Source organism: Sebastes fasciatus, chromosome 12 (assembly GCF_043250625.1).
Source record: "Sebastes fasciatus isolate fSebFas1 chromosome 12, fSebFas1.pri, whole genome shotgun sequence".
Taxonomy (NCBI): Eukaryota; Metazoa; Chordata; class Actinopteri; order Perciformes; family Sebastidae; genus Sebastes; species Sebastes fasciatus.
This window is the reverse complement of record NC_133806.1, coordinates 35,119,537-35,137,214: the sequence shown is the minus strand read 5'-3', so window position 1 is coordinate 35,137,214 and position 17,678 is coordinate 35,119,537. Positions and strand designations below refer to the sequence as shown.

The 17,678-nt window shown below is 42.7% G+C and overlaps 2 long non-coding RNA genes across 2 annotated transcripts in view; one reads left to right on the top strand and one right to left on the bottom strand.

Moving 5' to 3' along the window:
* The window catches only part of LOC141779814 (uncharacterized), a 266,802-nt gene that overhangs the window by 97,124 nt on the left and 152,000 nt on the right, over nucleotides 1-17,678 (top strand). The window lies entirely within an intron of this gene.
* The window catches only part of LOC141779812 (uncharacterized), a 194,467-nt gene continuing 178,725 nt past the window's right edge, over nucleotides 1,937-17,678 (bottom strand). Inside the window, exons 2-4 of the long non-coding RNA XR_012596441.1 lie at nucleotides 3,057-3,137; nucleotides 2,694-2,739; nucleotides 1,937-2,458 (exon numbers count right to left, since the gene is read on the bottom strand). This is a non-coding gene — a long non-coding RNA (uncharacterized LOC141779812). The remainder of the gene's footprint in view (nucleotides 2,459-2,693; nucleotides 2,740-3,056; nucleotides 3,138-17,678) is intronic.

Below are 17,678 nucleotides of genomic sequence, written 5' to 3'. Positions count from 1 at the left end.
GTGGCTGGCGTCTCCCTTAGAGATAGGGTGAGAAGCTCAGTTATCCGTGAGGGACTCGGAGTAGAGCCGCTGCTCCTTTGCGTCGAAAGGAGCCAGCTGAGGTGGTTCGGGCATCTGGTAAGGATGCCCCCTGGGCGCCTCCCTTGGGAGGTGTTCCAGGCACGACCAGCTGGGAGGAGGCCGGGGGGGGGAACACCCAGGAGTAGGTGGAGAGATTATATCTCCACTCTGGCCTGGGAACACCTCGGGATCCCCCAGTCAGAGCTAGTTAATGTGGCCCGGGAAAGGGAAGTTTGGGGTCTCCTGCTGGAGCTGTTGCCCCTGCGACCCAACCCCGGATAAGCGGTTGAAGATGGATGGATGGATGGTGAAGCTAAGGCCTGCAGTTTATGATCACACTTTATCTCACCTCTCAAATATTGTGATCTAGTATGCGCTGTGCATAATAATTTGTGAATAATAAAGTTTGCTGTCTTGGTTTGGAATACGGAGCCTCCATGTTGTTGTACACTATAGTGTACGTTTTTAATGTGTGTGTTCCACACAACGGCATTGGCCTTTATTCACAGTGCGAAAGCTCAGAAAAATCTACCTCGTTCTGGAAAAACATGACGATGCTTTTTCGCCGAGTAACATTCCCGTTTTGTGTGAAAGTATCAATGACAAAAACAACAGTTTTAAAAAATATATTGACGTGCAAATTAATCGCACGAAAAAACGCCCTGATGTGTAAAAGCCTTAATGCATTTCAATAATAAAACATTAAATGCCACTTATAATTACTTATAATACAGTTGGAAAGGCGGTAGTGATGCACAGGATCCTCTGGTAATTCAAAATCTCCCGCATAAACAGGCAGAATACTGAGTTCTAACCAAGCAGTCTGATGTGTGTAGAGGTGTGGGATTCTTCTGTAAAAGTCTAATGTCATTTGCATGTGATTTAATCAAGGTAAACACAGTAGAACATGTGTAATGGCACTGCCCTCTGGCACGACACTGCAGACTTTCCTTAAACACATTAAGCATTAATTTTGATGCCAATTCTAATGCTCCTTCTGGTTATAGGGTGTTTGATTAAAATAATTTATTTTTTTTAGTATATAAGCGTTATTCTTAATTAATATTTTTGCTGATAAAATGTTGTTGCTGCAGAAACAGATTCTGAGACGTCTTTTCGCATTCTCAAAATATCAACTCACACAACCTGTTTGCACCTCCTCCCACCAAGCAGAGCTGGGCACCAAAATACTGGATATACTTTATATTTATATAATACTTTGTTTGGTCCCAGTCGTGGTGAGGAGGGTGGTGTCAAATGAAGGAGTGATGTCAAAGCATACCTTCTATTTATTGTATAGTTTCCTTAAAGGAACAGTGTTTAACATTTCGGGGGATCTTTAAGCAGAAATGGAATATAATATTCACAACTATTTTTTCATTAGTGTATAATCACCTGAAACTAAGAATGGTGTTTTCGTTAGCTTAGAATGAGTCCTTCATATCTCCATAGGGAGCAGGTCCTCTTGGAGTCTACCATGTTGCTCCTTCATATTTCTACAGTAGCCCAGAATGGACAAACCAAACTGGCTCTAGAGAGAGACTTTTGCATATATGTGACCTGCTCCATCATTATGAGTCACATTGACCCCGAAACACATTTTGAGTTATCTGTCCGACTGTAAAGAGGAAAGTCTCAGCTTTATGGCAATACCAAGATTATCTTTCTACGCCAAATATTCAATGAGATATGCTCTTTCAAAGTTCGACTGTCATGAAACATTACTTTTGAGAAAAAGGGCATTAAAGATAAGAATTCATATTCAGCCATTTTTTGCATTGATTAAAACACATTTATTGAGACTCAAGTCTAAATGAACACAATATGTTTTGGTGACACCCAACATTTCATAATTTAGCCTACACATACCTTCATGCATACATGTGCACATAGTCACGAGCACGTGACGTGCACGTGGCCACGTGCACGTGTATGACCACAAGCAGTACAGTAGATAGGGCTAGAAGTCCATGTAGAAAAGAATCCAAAATGTATGGAATAAAATTGATAAAATCTAAAAAAAATATACTGTACATATGATATAATATATAGTATATATGTTTATTTCAATATAATAATAATTATATGAAGAATACATAATTAAAAATATTAAATATGGAGCCATGTGCACACAGGTACATGCACAAACTTACAAGTCCATATCCAAACAATAAAAAAAACATACTAGAAAATGGATAGCATATGAACAAATATTATGTACATATTATGTATGTACAATATTATATAATATAATATATAATAGAAATATAGATATAATAGAAAGACTACGAAATGTGGTGCCTGTGCTCATTCTGCTGGCTTCTCCTGGAGCTCACTGTATCCTTTGACAGGGTCATGTGGGAGCTGATCTTCTCAAGGAGATCCAGATGTTTCTCATCTACAAAATGACATAAAGTGAAAAGCATAAAGTTAAAAATCAAGTCATCTCAAAGATTTTAGGCTGGCTAAATCATGTTGAATCATTGTTGAACGAGGCCTGATCATTATCATATCAATACAGCCCTATATTCATTAACATAGCCTATTCACCATGTGATATCAGATTAATATACAACATATCATTTTACTATATGTTAAGCTATTTCTTTTGCTATTTAAAATGATATCCTCACCTTTTGTGTCTCTCACAGCAACCCTGTCTGTCCCTGTCCCTGTCTCCTAGAAATGACGTTTGTATATTGTTTTCATAAAACCTGGTCCTGTGAGGAGGTAACAGCTGCCTGGATTATGTTCAGATACAGTACTTCTTTGAATGAATTAAACACTACACAACATTTCCTCTTTAATAATAATAATTTATAGGAGACAGGCACCTGAGAGACACACCTGAGACAGACAGACACCTATAGACTACACACACTGACACACACATTATTAGCTGCTATTAATGCTTCTTTGCCTGCTCTAGTGATTTTAAAAGTCATTAAAACAAACAGATAAAATAAGGATAGTGTAGTTTAACTATAAGAACTTACCATTAGTCATTTCTTTCATTTGATCGCGTCTTCTCTCCATCTCCTCCGGTGTAGAGAGCGGCGCTGTTTTACAGTTTGCAGCTACACTGGTACTCCCGGCCGGGCGATCTCAGTCTCTTTAACACTGTCCTGATTTAATAACTTTAATCAGAGACACTGTGTGTCATCATCGGCTCAGCCATGAGTGGAATATCTTCCTCCTCGTCTTCCTCCAACTCTCTTTCTCCGTCCTGATCAGCGGATTGAGAGCTAGCCTAGCCTCTAGCGTTAGCCGGGCGTCCGACCCGACTCGGTGCACCCGCTGTCCTCATCACCCGGTGCGGTGAAATAATCTGAATTTAAGTCGGTCCAGTTGTCGTCAGATGTAGCACCTCTAACAGGAATTTAATTTAAAAGTCGAGCGATGTTTTCCTCACGTGAATTCATCTTGTCAAGCCAGCTACAGTGGAGGAAATAAGTATTTGATCCCTTGCCGATTTTGTAAGTTTGCCCACTTACAAAGAAAAGAACGGTCTATAATTTTAATGGTAGGTTTATTTTAACAGTGAGAGACAGAATATAAAAAAAAATCCAGAAAATCAATTCATATAAAAGTTATAAATTGATTTGTATTTGATTGTGGGAAATAAGTATTTGATCCCCTAGCAAAACATGACTCAGTACTTGGTGGAGAAACGTTGTTGGCAAGCACAGAGGTCAGACGTTTCTTGTAGTTGGTCACCAGGTTTGCGCACATCTCAGGAGGGATTTTGATCCACTCCTCTTTGCAATCATCTCCAAATCCTTAAGGTTTCGAGGCTGTCGCTTGGCAACTCGAAGCTTCAGCTCCCTCCACAGATTTTCTATGGAATTTAGGTCCGGAGACTGGCTAGGCCGCTCCATGACCTTAATGTGCTTTTTTTTTTAGTCACTCCTTTGTTGCCTTGGCCGTATGTTTTGGGTCATTGTCGTGCTGGAAGACCCATCCACGACCCATTTTCAGTGTCCTGGCTGAGGGAAGGAGGTTGTCGCCCAACATTTCACAGTACATGGCCCCGTCCATCCTCCCTTCGATGCGGTGAAGTCGTCCTGTCTCCTTAGCAGAGAAACACCCCCAAAACATAATGTTTCCACCTCCATGCTTGACGGTGGGGATGGTGTTCTTGGGGTTATAGTCAGCATTTCTCTTCCTCCAAACACGGCGAGTCGAGTTGATGCCAAAGAGCTTGATTTTGGTCTCATCTGACCATATCACCTTCTCCCAAGCCTTCTCTGAATCATTCAGGTGTTCATTGGCAAACAGACGGGCCTGTACATGTTCCTTCTTGAGCAGGGGGACCTTGCGGGTGCTGCAGGATTTTAATCCATTACGGCGTAGTGTGTTACCAATGATTTTCTTGGTGATTGTGGTCCCAGCTGTCTTGAGGTTATTAAGAAGTTCCTCCCGTGTATTTCTGGGCTGATCCCTCACCTTTCTCATGATCATCGATACCCCACGAGACGAGATCTTGCGCGGAGCCCCAGACCGAGGGCGATTGATGGTCATTTTGTGTTTCTTCCATTTCCGAATAATGGCACCAACAGTTGTCTCCTTCTCACAAAGCTGCTTGCCAATGGTCTTGTAGCCCATTCCAGTCTTGTGCAGGTCTACAATCTTGTCCCTGACGTCCTTGGACAGCCCTTTGGTCTTGCCCATGGTGGAGAGGTTGGAATCTGATTGTGGACAGGTGTCTTTTATACAGGTAATGAGTTGAGACAGTTGTCTTTTATACAGGTCACGAGTTGAGATTCGGAGTACTTTCTTAAAGCGAGAAGACTAATCTAACCGGTCTGTGGGGGCCAGAATTCTTGTTGGTTGCTAGGGGATCAAATACTTATTTCCCACAATAAAATACAAATCAATTTATAACTTTTATATGATGTGATTTTCTGGAATTTTTTTTAAATATTCTGTCTCTCACTGTTAAAATAAACCTACCATTAAAATTATAGACCGTTCTTTTCTTTGTAAGTGGGCAAACTTACAAAATCGGCAAGGGATCAAATACTTATTTCCTCCACTGTATCTCCTCTGTCAACCACAATCTGTCAATCAACTCTATTGAGCCGCGTCAATACAGCGGACTTCCGGTAAAAACTTTACGACAACGTTATGTTTAAGAGCTTCAAAACTAGACTTATCATTTGAATTTTACATTGATTCTTACTTTTTATGAAAGCTGAGACTTTATTTATTCATAAACGCATAAAAAAACAAAAAAAACAAACACACTTTTTCATAAAAAAACGTGTTTTTACAAGAATGCGCTGCCGCGACTTACGACTCATTTTGATAGAGCGGGTCACATATACGTTAACTGAAGGCCACCGTAGTTCTCCGACACACTTGTGAAACTGCAGTAACGTGAGCCGCAGAGTGCAGAAACTGTGGTACCGCCAGCCGCCGTCTGACTTCTGTTACTCCTGAAGTAGTGTTATTAACTTTTTTGTCAATTTTTTCATACTTTTCTGTTCCCAAGTGGTACTCAAAATGCATAGCCATACACATGGATTCACAGGAAACATTGCATGCACCTACTGGACATGAAGACAAAGACCAGAGCATTCAATGTAATGTGGGAAACAACATAGAAAGCAAAACAAGAAGAGATACATCTTTGTTGGCGTATGTGCTGGAGGGGCACATTTTATTGGAACAAACAGGTTCCATCTCTGAGTTTAATAACTTTGTTTGGTTTCATGGCAGTGTCAGACAACGTTTTTGACGTCTTTATTAAAACAACATGAGCCAACAAATCCTCTCAGTCACAGTTTGTTTAGCTGCACAGGATACACTGTAGATACACCAGTTGTTCTTGTGATGCATTCTGACAGAGTAGCTGCTTAAGGAAATGTTAAGTCACCAGAAACTAATTTCCTCCATATGTACCTGCAAAAATTAATATTAAAGGTCACAAATTATGCTCATATTCAGGTTCATAGGTGTATTTTAATGTTCTACTAGAACATGTTTACATGCTGTAATGTTCAAAAAAAACTTTATTCTTCTCATACTGTCTGCTTGCATAAAGCCTCTTTCACTCTCAGTCTGAAAAACTCTGGTTCAGAGCCTGTCTCCTCCTAGTCTGCTCCGATTGGTCAGCGTGTCCCGGTCTCTGCTGTCAATCAATTGGCGTCGACACAGCATCACTGCCTGCAGCTGGGAATGGAGATTCACTGTGTGAGCTACACGGAGTTTATCAGCATTTCTATCGTGAATATTAAACTATATAACTATTTAGAAATCAAAAAGTTTTGCATGTTCCAGCAGGAATCTGATCTGAAATCGGCGAGAAATTAACAACATCTGTGGCCATCTCTGTCACGTTAGCTCAGTATTCACGTTATGCATAAACTCTGTAAACCGTAAACATATACTCTGTTTTACGTTTGTCTTCACAGGTCCATTTGTGAGAAATGACCGACAGAATTATCCCAGTGAAGAAGAAAACATTTGTTGTGAGGAGATACATTCTCTTTATATGTGAGATACAGAGGTAACATGTGACCATCAAACCAATGGTCAAACGCACCGGGCTCTCCATGAACTACAATGTAAACCTGTCCGTGGCAATAGTAAATACTCAGAGAAAGTGTGTCAGGCGTGAGCTGACGTAGTTTAAAGAGCAAAAAGACACTAAGGGCGGGCGGGAGGGGAGGTGGACGGGTCCAACAAACACAAGGCTCAAGGCTTTCATCCAGGAGACCGCTGTTCATTCACACACGGGACATCCGTGTGTGAAGTTTCACTTTCACGTTATAATCAGCTGTTTGTTCGTGTCCCATGTTCACAACGTTCAGTTTCATTTTCACTTTACAAATGTAGTTTTAAGCCCAACCATGTAGTTCTTTCTTAAACCTAACTATAGTGGTTTTATTGCCTAAACCTAAAGTGACACCAAGGGGCGTGACAAAGCGTCTGTATGTGATGAGTTGGGATGAGAACATTATTGTGAAGGGGGCATACAGCTCTTCTTCCCTCCCCCCTCTCAGAGAATCAGACCACAAAACTGATACAACTTGAAACCACCTACAAGCCACTGGTGGCCACCGATGGCCAGCACAAGGACTTTGAAGGTCTGGTGGTCTAAGGCTGCTGAAGAGTCCCTCAAGGAGTCACAGACTGGGAACTCTTCCAGGAGGACTACACCCCTCACCCTCCAGTTCTCCCCTACCCAACACCTACATGGCACTGGATGGAATTGTATCACAACCCCCACCCCTCCCTCCATGACATGTCAACCACTACTACTGTCCCCCAGGACCTTCTCCCAGCCCCACACTTACCACCAGCCAGACTCTATATAAATAGATAAAGCCAGTGGGCCAGACAACAGGACACTTAAAGCAAGTTCTGGGCAACTTGCAGCAGTCTTCCAGCACCTCTTCGATCTTTCCTTGAGGTTGAGGGAGGTGCCCAATCTACAGAAGACCTCTTGCATCGTTCCAGCGCCAAAGAAAGGACATCCCAGCGCTGTCAATGACTACAGACCTGTGACACTTACGTCACATGTCATGAAGACCTTTGAGAGGCGCCACCCGAGGACCCTGCTCACTGCTTACTGCTCAAACATTGGATTGTAGAGGATGCCATCATCTTCCTGACCCACAAGGTCATCTCACACCTGGAGAAGCAGGGATGCACTGTGAGAGTCTTGTTTTTCCAACTTCTCCAGTATGTTCAACACCACCTTCTGTCTTCTGAGGGAAAAAATCTACTGGCAATGCAACTGCACCCTGATAGTGCATGCTGCATAATGGACTACCTCACTGGCTGGCCACAGTATGTCAGAGTATGTCTGAGGTTGTGATTAGCAACATCGGAGCACCTCATGGAACTGCACTGGCACCATTCCTCTTCACTATTTACAACTCAGACTTCCACTTTAACTCTGGTCCCTGCCACCTCAAAATGTTTTCCCACGTCTCCTCCATTGTTGGATGCATCAACAATGACAGTGAGGAGTACAGAGGACTGATGGAGAGCCTCGTCAAGTGGAAAGCATGGACTCATACAGGTACCTTGGTATCCAAATCAACAAACAAATGGACAGGCCTCTTAACACCGATGCCCTGTTCAAGAAGGGACAGAGCAGACTGTTCTTTCTGAGGAGACTCAGATCTTTCAGTGTGTGCAACAGACTCCTGAAGACCTCCTACAGTCTGTAGTAGGCAGTACATTGTTCTTTGCCAAGGTGTGCTTGGGGTGATGGCACCAAAACCTCTTGGTTGTATCTAGTGAAGCCCGTCTGTTAAACAGTGTTGGCCGCGGTCGGAGGACGTAGGGGAGACCGTAGGACCGGAGTCTCTGCTGTACTCTGCTCCTCTGCCTGCCTGCTTGCCTTCACTCAGCTTGCTCCACTCTCACGTGCATGCGCGCACACTCCACACTGCAGAAGAGTTAGTTTAGCTCTGAGAATATCTAGTGAATCTAGTGAAACGAAAGTGGACGTTTGTGCAGAAATAACTGCTGCAGCTCCTCCAGACCAACAGAGGTTTCCCGTGTCTTGTGAAGTGACGGGGCTCCGCAACGAGTTACGTTATCATCTCCGACCGGGTGCCGGTGTCTCCTCTGTTCCCTCCGACCGCGGTCGGGAGGCTGAAGCAGGAAAAGCCAACACTAGGATCAGCATTGATTCATGGAGAGACCTTCGTCTGGTCAGCTAACATTACTGCCAAGCAGCTGAAATATAGAGTGATATTGTGCTTTTAGCTGACGTGTGTCGCCTCACTGTTTTGACGGATGCTCGCTCAAATTCAGGTAGCGCCTGCACACGGGCGAGCGCGAGCAACAGGATGTTGACTTTCGTTGACTTAACAGCCACAGGTGTTGCTGTAACAACCAATTTCTGATTCTTACAAACAGTCCCTTTAAAGGCCGTGTAAAGGAAATTCAGAGAGTTATTTCTAAACACATTGTAAATGTTGGAAAATGATGACTGAAAACATGTGCAAAGACTGTGAACATTGTAGTACTGGATTGTGGAGTTAGACCGGTAATCTGTTTTTTGCCAGTTTTGTGTTCAGGATTTTTTTTCTTTACTCGCCACTACTGAGGGAATGCACCTTCTCCGCTTGTGGCCGTGGTTTCAGTGCCTTCAGCTGACACGCCCCCAGCGTCTCAGAGCAGAGAATATTGCTGATTTTTCCATGATTTTGAAAGCTAATATTATATACTTGGCAATTTTTTTAATCATTCAAATTTGGCTGGGTGGTTAGTAAAACATTTTTCTGTGGTGTGACGAACCCAGAATGCAGAATTATTTTGGCTTCACACAGACTTTAACACAGACTCGCTGACTCTGCTGCTACTAATCACACCACTGTCACTTTACCTTGTCATTTTTGTCTCAAAATGGTCTTGTATAGTTTATATTTAGCATTGTATTCTTATTTTAATTTTTATATACAGACGTAGGCAAAGTTGTTGGTAACGTTCCGTTAAAGAGAGAAAAACCCACAATGGTCACTGAAATAACTTGAAACTGACAAAAGTAATAATAAATAAAAATTTACTGAAAATTAACTAATGAAAATCAGCTGTTGCTTTTGAATTGTGGTTCAACAGAATCATTTTAAAAAACAAACTGATGAAACTGGCCTAGACAAAAATGATGGTAGCCCTTCATGTTAAAGGTAAAGGCTATAAGACCATCTCCAAGCAGCTTGACGTTCCTGTGACTACAGCTGCACATATTATTCAGAAGTTTAAAGTCCATGGGACTGTAGCCAACCTCCCTGGACGTGGCCGCAAGAGGAAAATTGATGACATATTGAAGAGACGGATAATACGAATGGTAACCAAAGAGCCCAGAACAACTTCCAAAGAGATTAGAGGTGAACTCCAAGGTCAAGGTACATCAGTGTCAGATCGCACCATCCGTCACTGTTTGAGTCAAAGTGGACTTAATGGAAGACAACCGAGGAGGACACCAAATCATAAAAAAGCGAGACTGGAATTTTCCAAAATGCATATTGACAAGCCACAAAGCTTCTGGGAGAATGTCCTTTGGACAGATGAGACAAAACTGGAGCTTTTTGGCAAGTCACATCAGCTCTATGTTCACAGACGAAGAGATGAAGCATCCAAAGAAAAGAACACTGTACCTAATGTGAAACATGGAGGAGGCTCGGTTATGTTATGGGGCTGCTTTGTTGCATCTGGCACAGGGTGTCTTGAATCTGTGCAGGGTGCAATGAAATCTCAAGACTATCAAGGCATTCTGGAGCGAAATGTGCTGCTCAGTGTCAGAAAGCTTGGTCTCAGTTGCAGGTCATGGGTCCTCAAACAGGATAATGACCCAAAACACAGATAAAAACACCTAAGAATGGCTAAGAACAAAATATTGGACTATTCTGAAGTGGCCTTCTATGAGCCCGGATCTAAATCCTATTGAACATCTGTGGAAGGAGCTGAAACATGCTGTCTGGAGAAGGCACCCTTCAAACCTGAGACAGCTGGAGCAGTTTGCTCACGAGGAGTGGGCCAACATACCTGTCGAATGGTGCAGAAGTCTCATTGAGAGTTACAGAAATCACTTGATTGCAGTGATTGCCTCAAAAGGTTGTGCAACAAAATATTAAGTTAATGTTACCATCATTTTTGTCTAGGCCAGTTTCATTAGTTTGTTTTTTTAAATGATTTTGCTGAACCATAATTCAAAAACAATATCTGATTTTCATTAGTTAATTTTCAGTGAATTTTTATTTATTATTACTTTTGTCAGTTTCAAGTTATTTCAGTGACCATTGTGGGTTTTTCTCTCTTTAACGGAACGTTACCAACAACTTTGCCTACGTCTGTACCTATTATTTACTTATTTTACTGTCTATTTGTCTGTATTCCTGTCCTTGTGCTGCTGCAAAAAAACTGATTTCCCTGCTGGGGATCAATAAAGGTTTATCGTATCTTATTCTTTATGAGATGAGCTATTGGCTATGTCAGCTATTACATGACAAATACCACTTAGCTGAATAGAGGGCTACAAGATGGCAAAAGAAGACCTGTAAAGACAAGTAGTAAGCAGTACAGTAGCCTGAATTGCCCGATTAAGGGCTTTTCCTGAGAAGAACATTTTACCTGTCTTTTAAAACATTTTTGCATCTCCTCCATGTCCTTCCTCCATGTCCTGCCTCCTGCCCCCTTTTGAACAAAAGCTGCCATTGTTGCTGTTGACTTGTTGTTTTGTATGTGTATTTGTGTGGCTATTTGTGTGTGAGAGGGAGAAGGATAGTAGCTATTCATGGTGAAAATGTCCACGCAGCATGAGAGGCATTCAGCACTCTCCAGCAGACTCCATTCCACTGCAAACTTCAGATGAGCTGCAATAAAAAAACTCTGCAGTGGCTCATCAGGTGCAGCCGTACAGGCAGGAATCAGCGCAGAGAGGAGTCGATGTATAAAGAAAGATGATATTTTGAAACATTAATTATTATAGAAGTGCTTTTGTCTTTGTTGGCCGGGGCGCTTGCAGGGAGATGCCATATTTTGACATCAGCTTCACAGTCAGGTGCAGTCAATAGGTCAGAGGTCACAATACCTGTAGCACACAGCACAGAGCAGCGGAAAGAAAACAGAAACAATGGGAAATGATGAAGGAAAAGGTATGAATGCTAAAGGTACGAGGTCATGGTTTTAAGAAGAATGTTTTATGATCCACTCAATGAACCTCTTTGCGGGATGTCAAAAAGTTTCTCCCTTCTTTCCCTTCAGGGGGATTTGATCAGTACACATCAGCCTAAACTAAAGTTGCATGAAAAAGTCATGATGAACTATGTGAAAATGGAACTAAAGAAAAAAACCTTTATTTTAATCATAATCATCATAATACAGTACATGAAATGTGACCTCTGCATTTAACCCATTGGCCCTGTTCAGACCTGGTATTAAGATGCGTCCTCAGTGATCTGATCACAAGGGGACAGCTCTAAGTACGTCTGTTCACACCTGGTATTAGAATGTGTCTCCACATGCGTCTTCAGTGACCACTTGTGATCCGATCTCACTTCCCCGCTCTATATGCAAATAAACACGTAGTAAACACACGGCTAATACAGACGCTATGACGGAATATTACAGGAATGTCAGTAGTAATATCCTACATATTTGTGAATTCTGGTTGATTGTATTAACATCAAAATATAATGTTATTGGACAGGCGGTCCCCGAGGACCTCCGCGCCGCCGGTGCCGGCACCTCTGCTTTTGCCAGAAGACAGCGGGGTACAGAGCTCCAGAGAGCCGGGGAGGACAGAGAACAGGCGGGCGGTCGAGTGTCAGCTCCGCGCAAAGCAGCGGAACAAAAACACCAACACGTCTCCGACAGTATGATAATAATGCACTTCCTGTTCCTAGTCTGATAGTCTGTAGATATGTAGCCTATAAACAAGATATATGTTAATAAAATACAGTTGTACCGACAAGATACAGTTGAGCACAGAGGCCGTTTCCATGCTGACAGGCGCTTGTGTCGTCTGTTTATTCACCTGAGGGGCGCGGTGAACCCGCGGATCCCAGCTGGACATCAGATGAGTAGGCGGTCCTTAATGTGGTCATATGTGGCCCAGACCACCTCTGAATGTGGTCTGAGCGATTGGATCTCAATGTGTCCTCAATGCATCTTGAGTGTGTTCACACCTGTACTTAGAGCTGTCCACTTGTGATCGGATCACTGAGGACACATGTTAATACCAGGTCTGAACAGGGCCTTTGTTACACCCCAGTCTAGGGGCATCATAAAGACAAGGAGAAACGGAGAGGGAATGAAATGCAACACTGAACATTTATTGTTTCACACAATGATCAAACAACTATTTACAAAATAGAAAAGTGAAGCGTGGGCTCAGGGTGGACCAAAAGACCTCATTTACCAACCAAGCTCTGGCTAATCTATTGAACTAAAGAAACAGTCACAAATACATAGGCTAAGCCTAACTCCCTTATTTAACACAAACAGGAGAAAACGGATGAAATGAAGTGGCGGTTCACCCCTACAGCTTCGAGGTTTTAAAGTCTGATATATTTACAGAGATAATACTGTTTGTACTGAAGCTACCGATGTCTACACTAAGCTATGTACCAGGAAATTGCTATGGCTAACAGGAGAGCTAGAACGAGCTACACCATTCTACACGTGGTTCCCACTTACTACTCACACACAGTTTACAAGTACAAGCTACAAACGCTGATGAAAAGCCGGTTTTTACGAGGAGGACCGAGGCAACAGCGACAGCCATCGACCTCGCGTCAGGCCAGCCAATGGAAACATCACCTATTAACCCAGATCCTCAGAAAGACCGAGAGCTCTCACTCTCCATTAACTTAGCCACACAATATGACCTGTACACAACTTCTAAACAACAGAAATACATATAAATGTTGTAACATCCATCATAAGTATGAGGAGCCGTGGGCTGCTGTTAAGTACAAGGGGAGCAACTTGGAGTTCAGTATCTCAAGGACACCTGCTGGTGTGTTCAGTTTATAACCAGTACAGAAAATGCACAACAATGCAACTATGCCATCAATAACATGGCTACCTCCCCCTCTCGCAGTACACCCATAAGTTCAGAGGACAACCCCCCTCACCCTCCAGCAACACCTACATGGCACTGGATGGCATTGCATCACAACCATGACATGTCAACCATGTCCCCTACCCCCCCTTTTATAAATGCAGTAATGCTTACTCAGAGCACATCTTAACTGACCTTTTTTTTCAGTACTTTTACTTGAGTAAAGTAGCCTAGTACTCTTTCCACTCCTGACATTGACCACCTGTGTCTGTGTTTTGGATGACAGTCTTTCCCTGGAGCACAATTCATCGGGTTAAAAACTTAAATTACACAGAGGATCCCAGAACATGGCAGGACTTATGGATATGCAGTATATTGTTTTCTAACAGTTGCTGAGCTCTTGCCAGAGGGATTTGAATTTCTAATATTAATATGGAGCAGCTATGGTTCAGGGGTAGAGTGGTTCGTCCACAAATCAGGAGATCGGCGGTTCGATCCTGCAGGTCGTCCTTGGGCAAGATACTGAACCCCAGATGTCTCCTGAAGGCTGAGCTATCGGTGTAAGTCCATTTACCAAGTCCATAATACAGCCCCTTGTCTAAGGGCGTATTCACACCTGCCTTGTTTAGTTGGGTTGAATGGAACCCGGCAGCGTTCACCCTCTTGGTGCGCTTCGTTTGGTCAGGTGTGAACGCAGCAATTGCACTCGGGTGCAGCACCAAAACAAGCGAACCGAGACCTCCTTGAAGGAGTGGTCTCGGTTCGCTTCCAAACAAACCGGTACGGTTCCGTACGCTTCGTTTGTGGTGATAACATCACAACTGGAAAAAAGCGTTGCGCCTTTTTGGAATAAACCAGCTCCTGTAGCAAGCTGCACTGTGCACGTAAACACCAGTCACCAGACAACATTACTACAAAAGACCCAACGTTTGCCCTCGTTATTCACATCAGTACTAAACAGGTGTAACGTCAGGCTGTGTTGAAGACCACGGGCATACCTGATGGATCTAAGGAAATATTTTCGGCCGATGAGCATGTCACAGTCAAGGAGGGTTAATGCAAGCCTCCTCCTCCGTCCTCTGAACGTCTTGATATGCGCCTTCGGCGACTCCAGTGCATCAATACATGTTTTCCAGTCGCTTCATTTTCAAACTGTATCGTTGCCTTGAGTGAAAAATTGCTACGAGGTAAATAAAAGATGCCCAGGGCCGAGATCAAGCCGCGTATTTGTCCCTCCATTGTTGCGTTCTGGAAGTCTGCTGTTCTTTGTTTACTTCTGAGAGTTTACCCGCATTGACATTTTGACCAATCAGAGAGCAGCTTCTTTGTGCACCAAAGTTTTGGTCCGGTTGTAAATGCGGCCGTGTGAACACAAACCAAACTCGAGGTATTAATTATGCAACATGGTAACAATCTGGTCTCTGATTCAGACCAGAGCAAACAAACTACAGGAGTGAAAACGGCCTGAGTGTGGTCATGGGGATAGAGTGCAGGAACCTCAGTCTAAGTCAGTCCTGTTTGTATTTCTACTTTCAATTTCATTTCTGAAACTTCAAAAAGTCACTCTGTTGTAAGGAACCTCTATAGTCTACTGACTGCCAAAATAGTGCACTGTTAACATTAGTACATAGCGTGTACTTATTAATACAGTATATATTGTATGGACTTGGGACAGATAGGAAAAAGTTATTTGAGGCAAGGTTTGACACCTTTATGCCCATGTTAATACAAAGCAGAAAAATAAATAATTTCAAAAATTTGAACTACATATAGCATATTTTGCCAAATAACTAGTCCTATCCTAACTGCTCTATAGTATAACTTTGTATTATTTAAGAACTGCTGGTCATCCTGAAAATGCTCAACAAGGGCTGCTGCAAAGCCAGACCTCAACAATCTTTTGATAACCTGCCCTTTAATTGGAAGTAAAAGGTATTTTCAGGGTATATTGACAGTGTTGGTAAAGTTATCCACTATGTCTGCTGTATTCCACATTCATAATCATTCATCTGGTGAAGGAGATGGCTATTGTCTATAGGATACATTCAAATGCACAGATGCAAATTAGTCACCATGTATAATTAACCAAATTCCACTTCAAATGAATGTTTTTCCTATGACAGCAGTCAACTACATTAATCAGGCCAATCGTAGAGACATGATGTGAATCGACCCGCCCCCTCCCACCTGTCTCACTATCCTTGACATGAAGGAGGCATACGTGATAGGTAGAGGCAGTCATAGCTGTGTGTTTGATGTTGTTTGTTAGGGAGTCTCTGTGGGTAGCGGAGGGGAGATGTGAGGCGATGTGTCGACACCGTGCTTCTCCTACAGAGCCGATGAGAGAGCTGAAGCTGTCACAGTGGGAGCTGGGGCCAATACATACATATGTAATCTTTACTGGGACCTGCTTCATCGTGCTGCAGTGCCGACACGGCGACAGTCAGTGTGATGGAGCCCACGCTGGCACCAGATACACTGTTTAATAATTCTAAAGCATAGAAATGTCCTCACAGTATATACAAATGGAGAAATAGGGGTGTGTTTGATTTTATAGCCAAGCACATACTGTATTATACCATTAGAGTCTTCAGTATGGGTTTGTTAGACACTGACCCTTTTAAAGTGGTGTAAACAGACCTGGTATAATTAAGCAGACTGTTCTATGTTGTGACATATGTAGGTATCATCTGTATGCAAATAGATACAAAATGGGAGCATAATGTGGGTGTCCTATTTTTGCTCTCTCTCTCTCTCTCTCTCTCTCTCTCTCTCTCTCTCTCTGCTGAGAGTCTAGAGTGCTGCCAAAACCTTGTTCAGCAACTTGTTCACCTGCTCCCAAGATTATTTTCAAGCAGCTTCTATTTGATTTAGCTTTGAGCAGTAGAGTGACTGATAAAGTAGGCTACCACCCAGGCTGAGTCACAGTTACATGGTACAGTAAAGGTTCCCTAGATGCATGTTAAATGTTAATTCTCTATTTAGAAGATGGCTTGGGCTCAATTCCCAGCATCTGTGCTTCCAGCTTGGACCGATGCTCCATCAGAAACAAATGACAATGTTGCCTGATGCCATTGACAGATCATGTCCTTGTTTTCTGGCCTTTGTTGGATAGTTGATAGTTTCCTGTTTCAGGGAGAGAGATAGAGATAGAGTATGACATGCAACAAATGGGTTGGCACAAATAATTACACATTTCTTTTGCATTTTTTGTGAAATTATTAGGGCCTGAGCACCAACAACGTCGGACCAGCGAAGGCCCTATTGAAACTGTAGGAATTCTTCTTCTTCTTCTTCTTTTTCTTTTTCTTACAATGAATCGCCGTTTTGACGAGCTTAACATGCCCCAAAAGTTGTTAAACTTGGCACACTTATCACACGCAGTGAAAATTTTAGTATTTTAAGGGTCTCGGTACCTCTTGGAGGTATGGCCAAAACTCAACAGGAAGTCAGCCACCATCTCATTTTTAGCGTTTTATAGGTTGTGTACTTTAACGAACTCCTCCTACAGATTTAATCAGATCAACTTGAAATTTGGTCAGAACCATCTAAAGGCCTTGAGAATGAAAAGTTATCAAAATGGTGAGTTTTCACTTAACAACCTCAACGTGGCGTGGCGGCCATTTTGAGCCATTCGCCATGAAACAGGAAGTTGTTGTAACTCAACTGCACATAGTCTGATCTGTCCCAAATTTCTCAGGCATGATAAGGGTCCTGTCCTGACGACATTTATCTGAAAAATATACTCTAGCCCCGCCCCAACACGTTAACCACGCCCCCTTTCATAACTCATGAACCGTTTATAGTAGAGTCTTGCGGGATGTGTCATATCACTCAGCAGAGAGTGGGTTAACCCTAACTCAACTGTACATAGTTCGATCTGCCCCAAATTTCTCAGGTATGATAAGGGTACAGTCCTGATTATATGTAAATGCAAAAATATAGTCATAGCCACGCCCCCTACACAACTCATGAACCGTTTGTCGTAGAGCCTTGTGGGAGGTGTCATATCACTCAGCAGAGAGTGCCTGTTTCATTGGTGAAGGTTATCCCCGCCCCCTACACATTATCCCCGCCCCCTTTCATAACT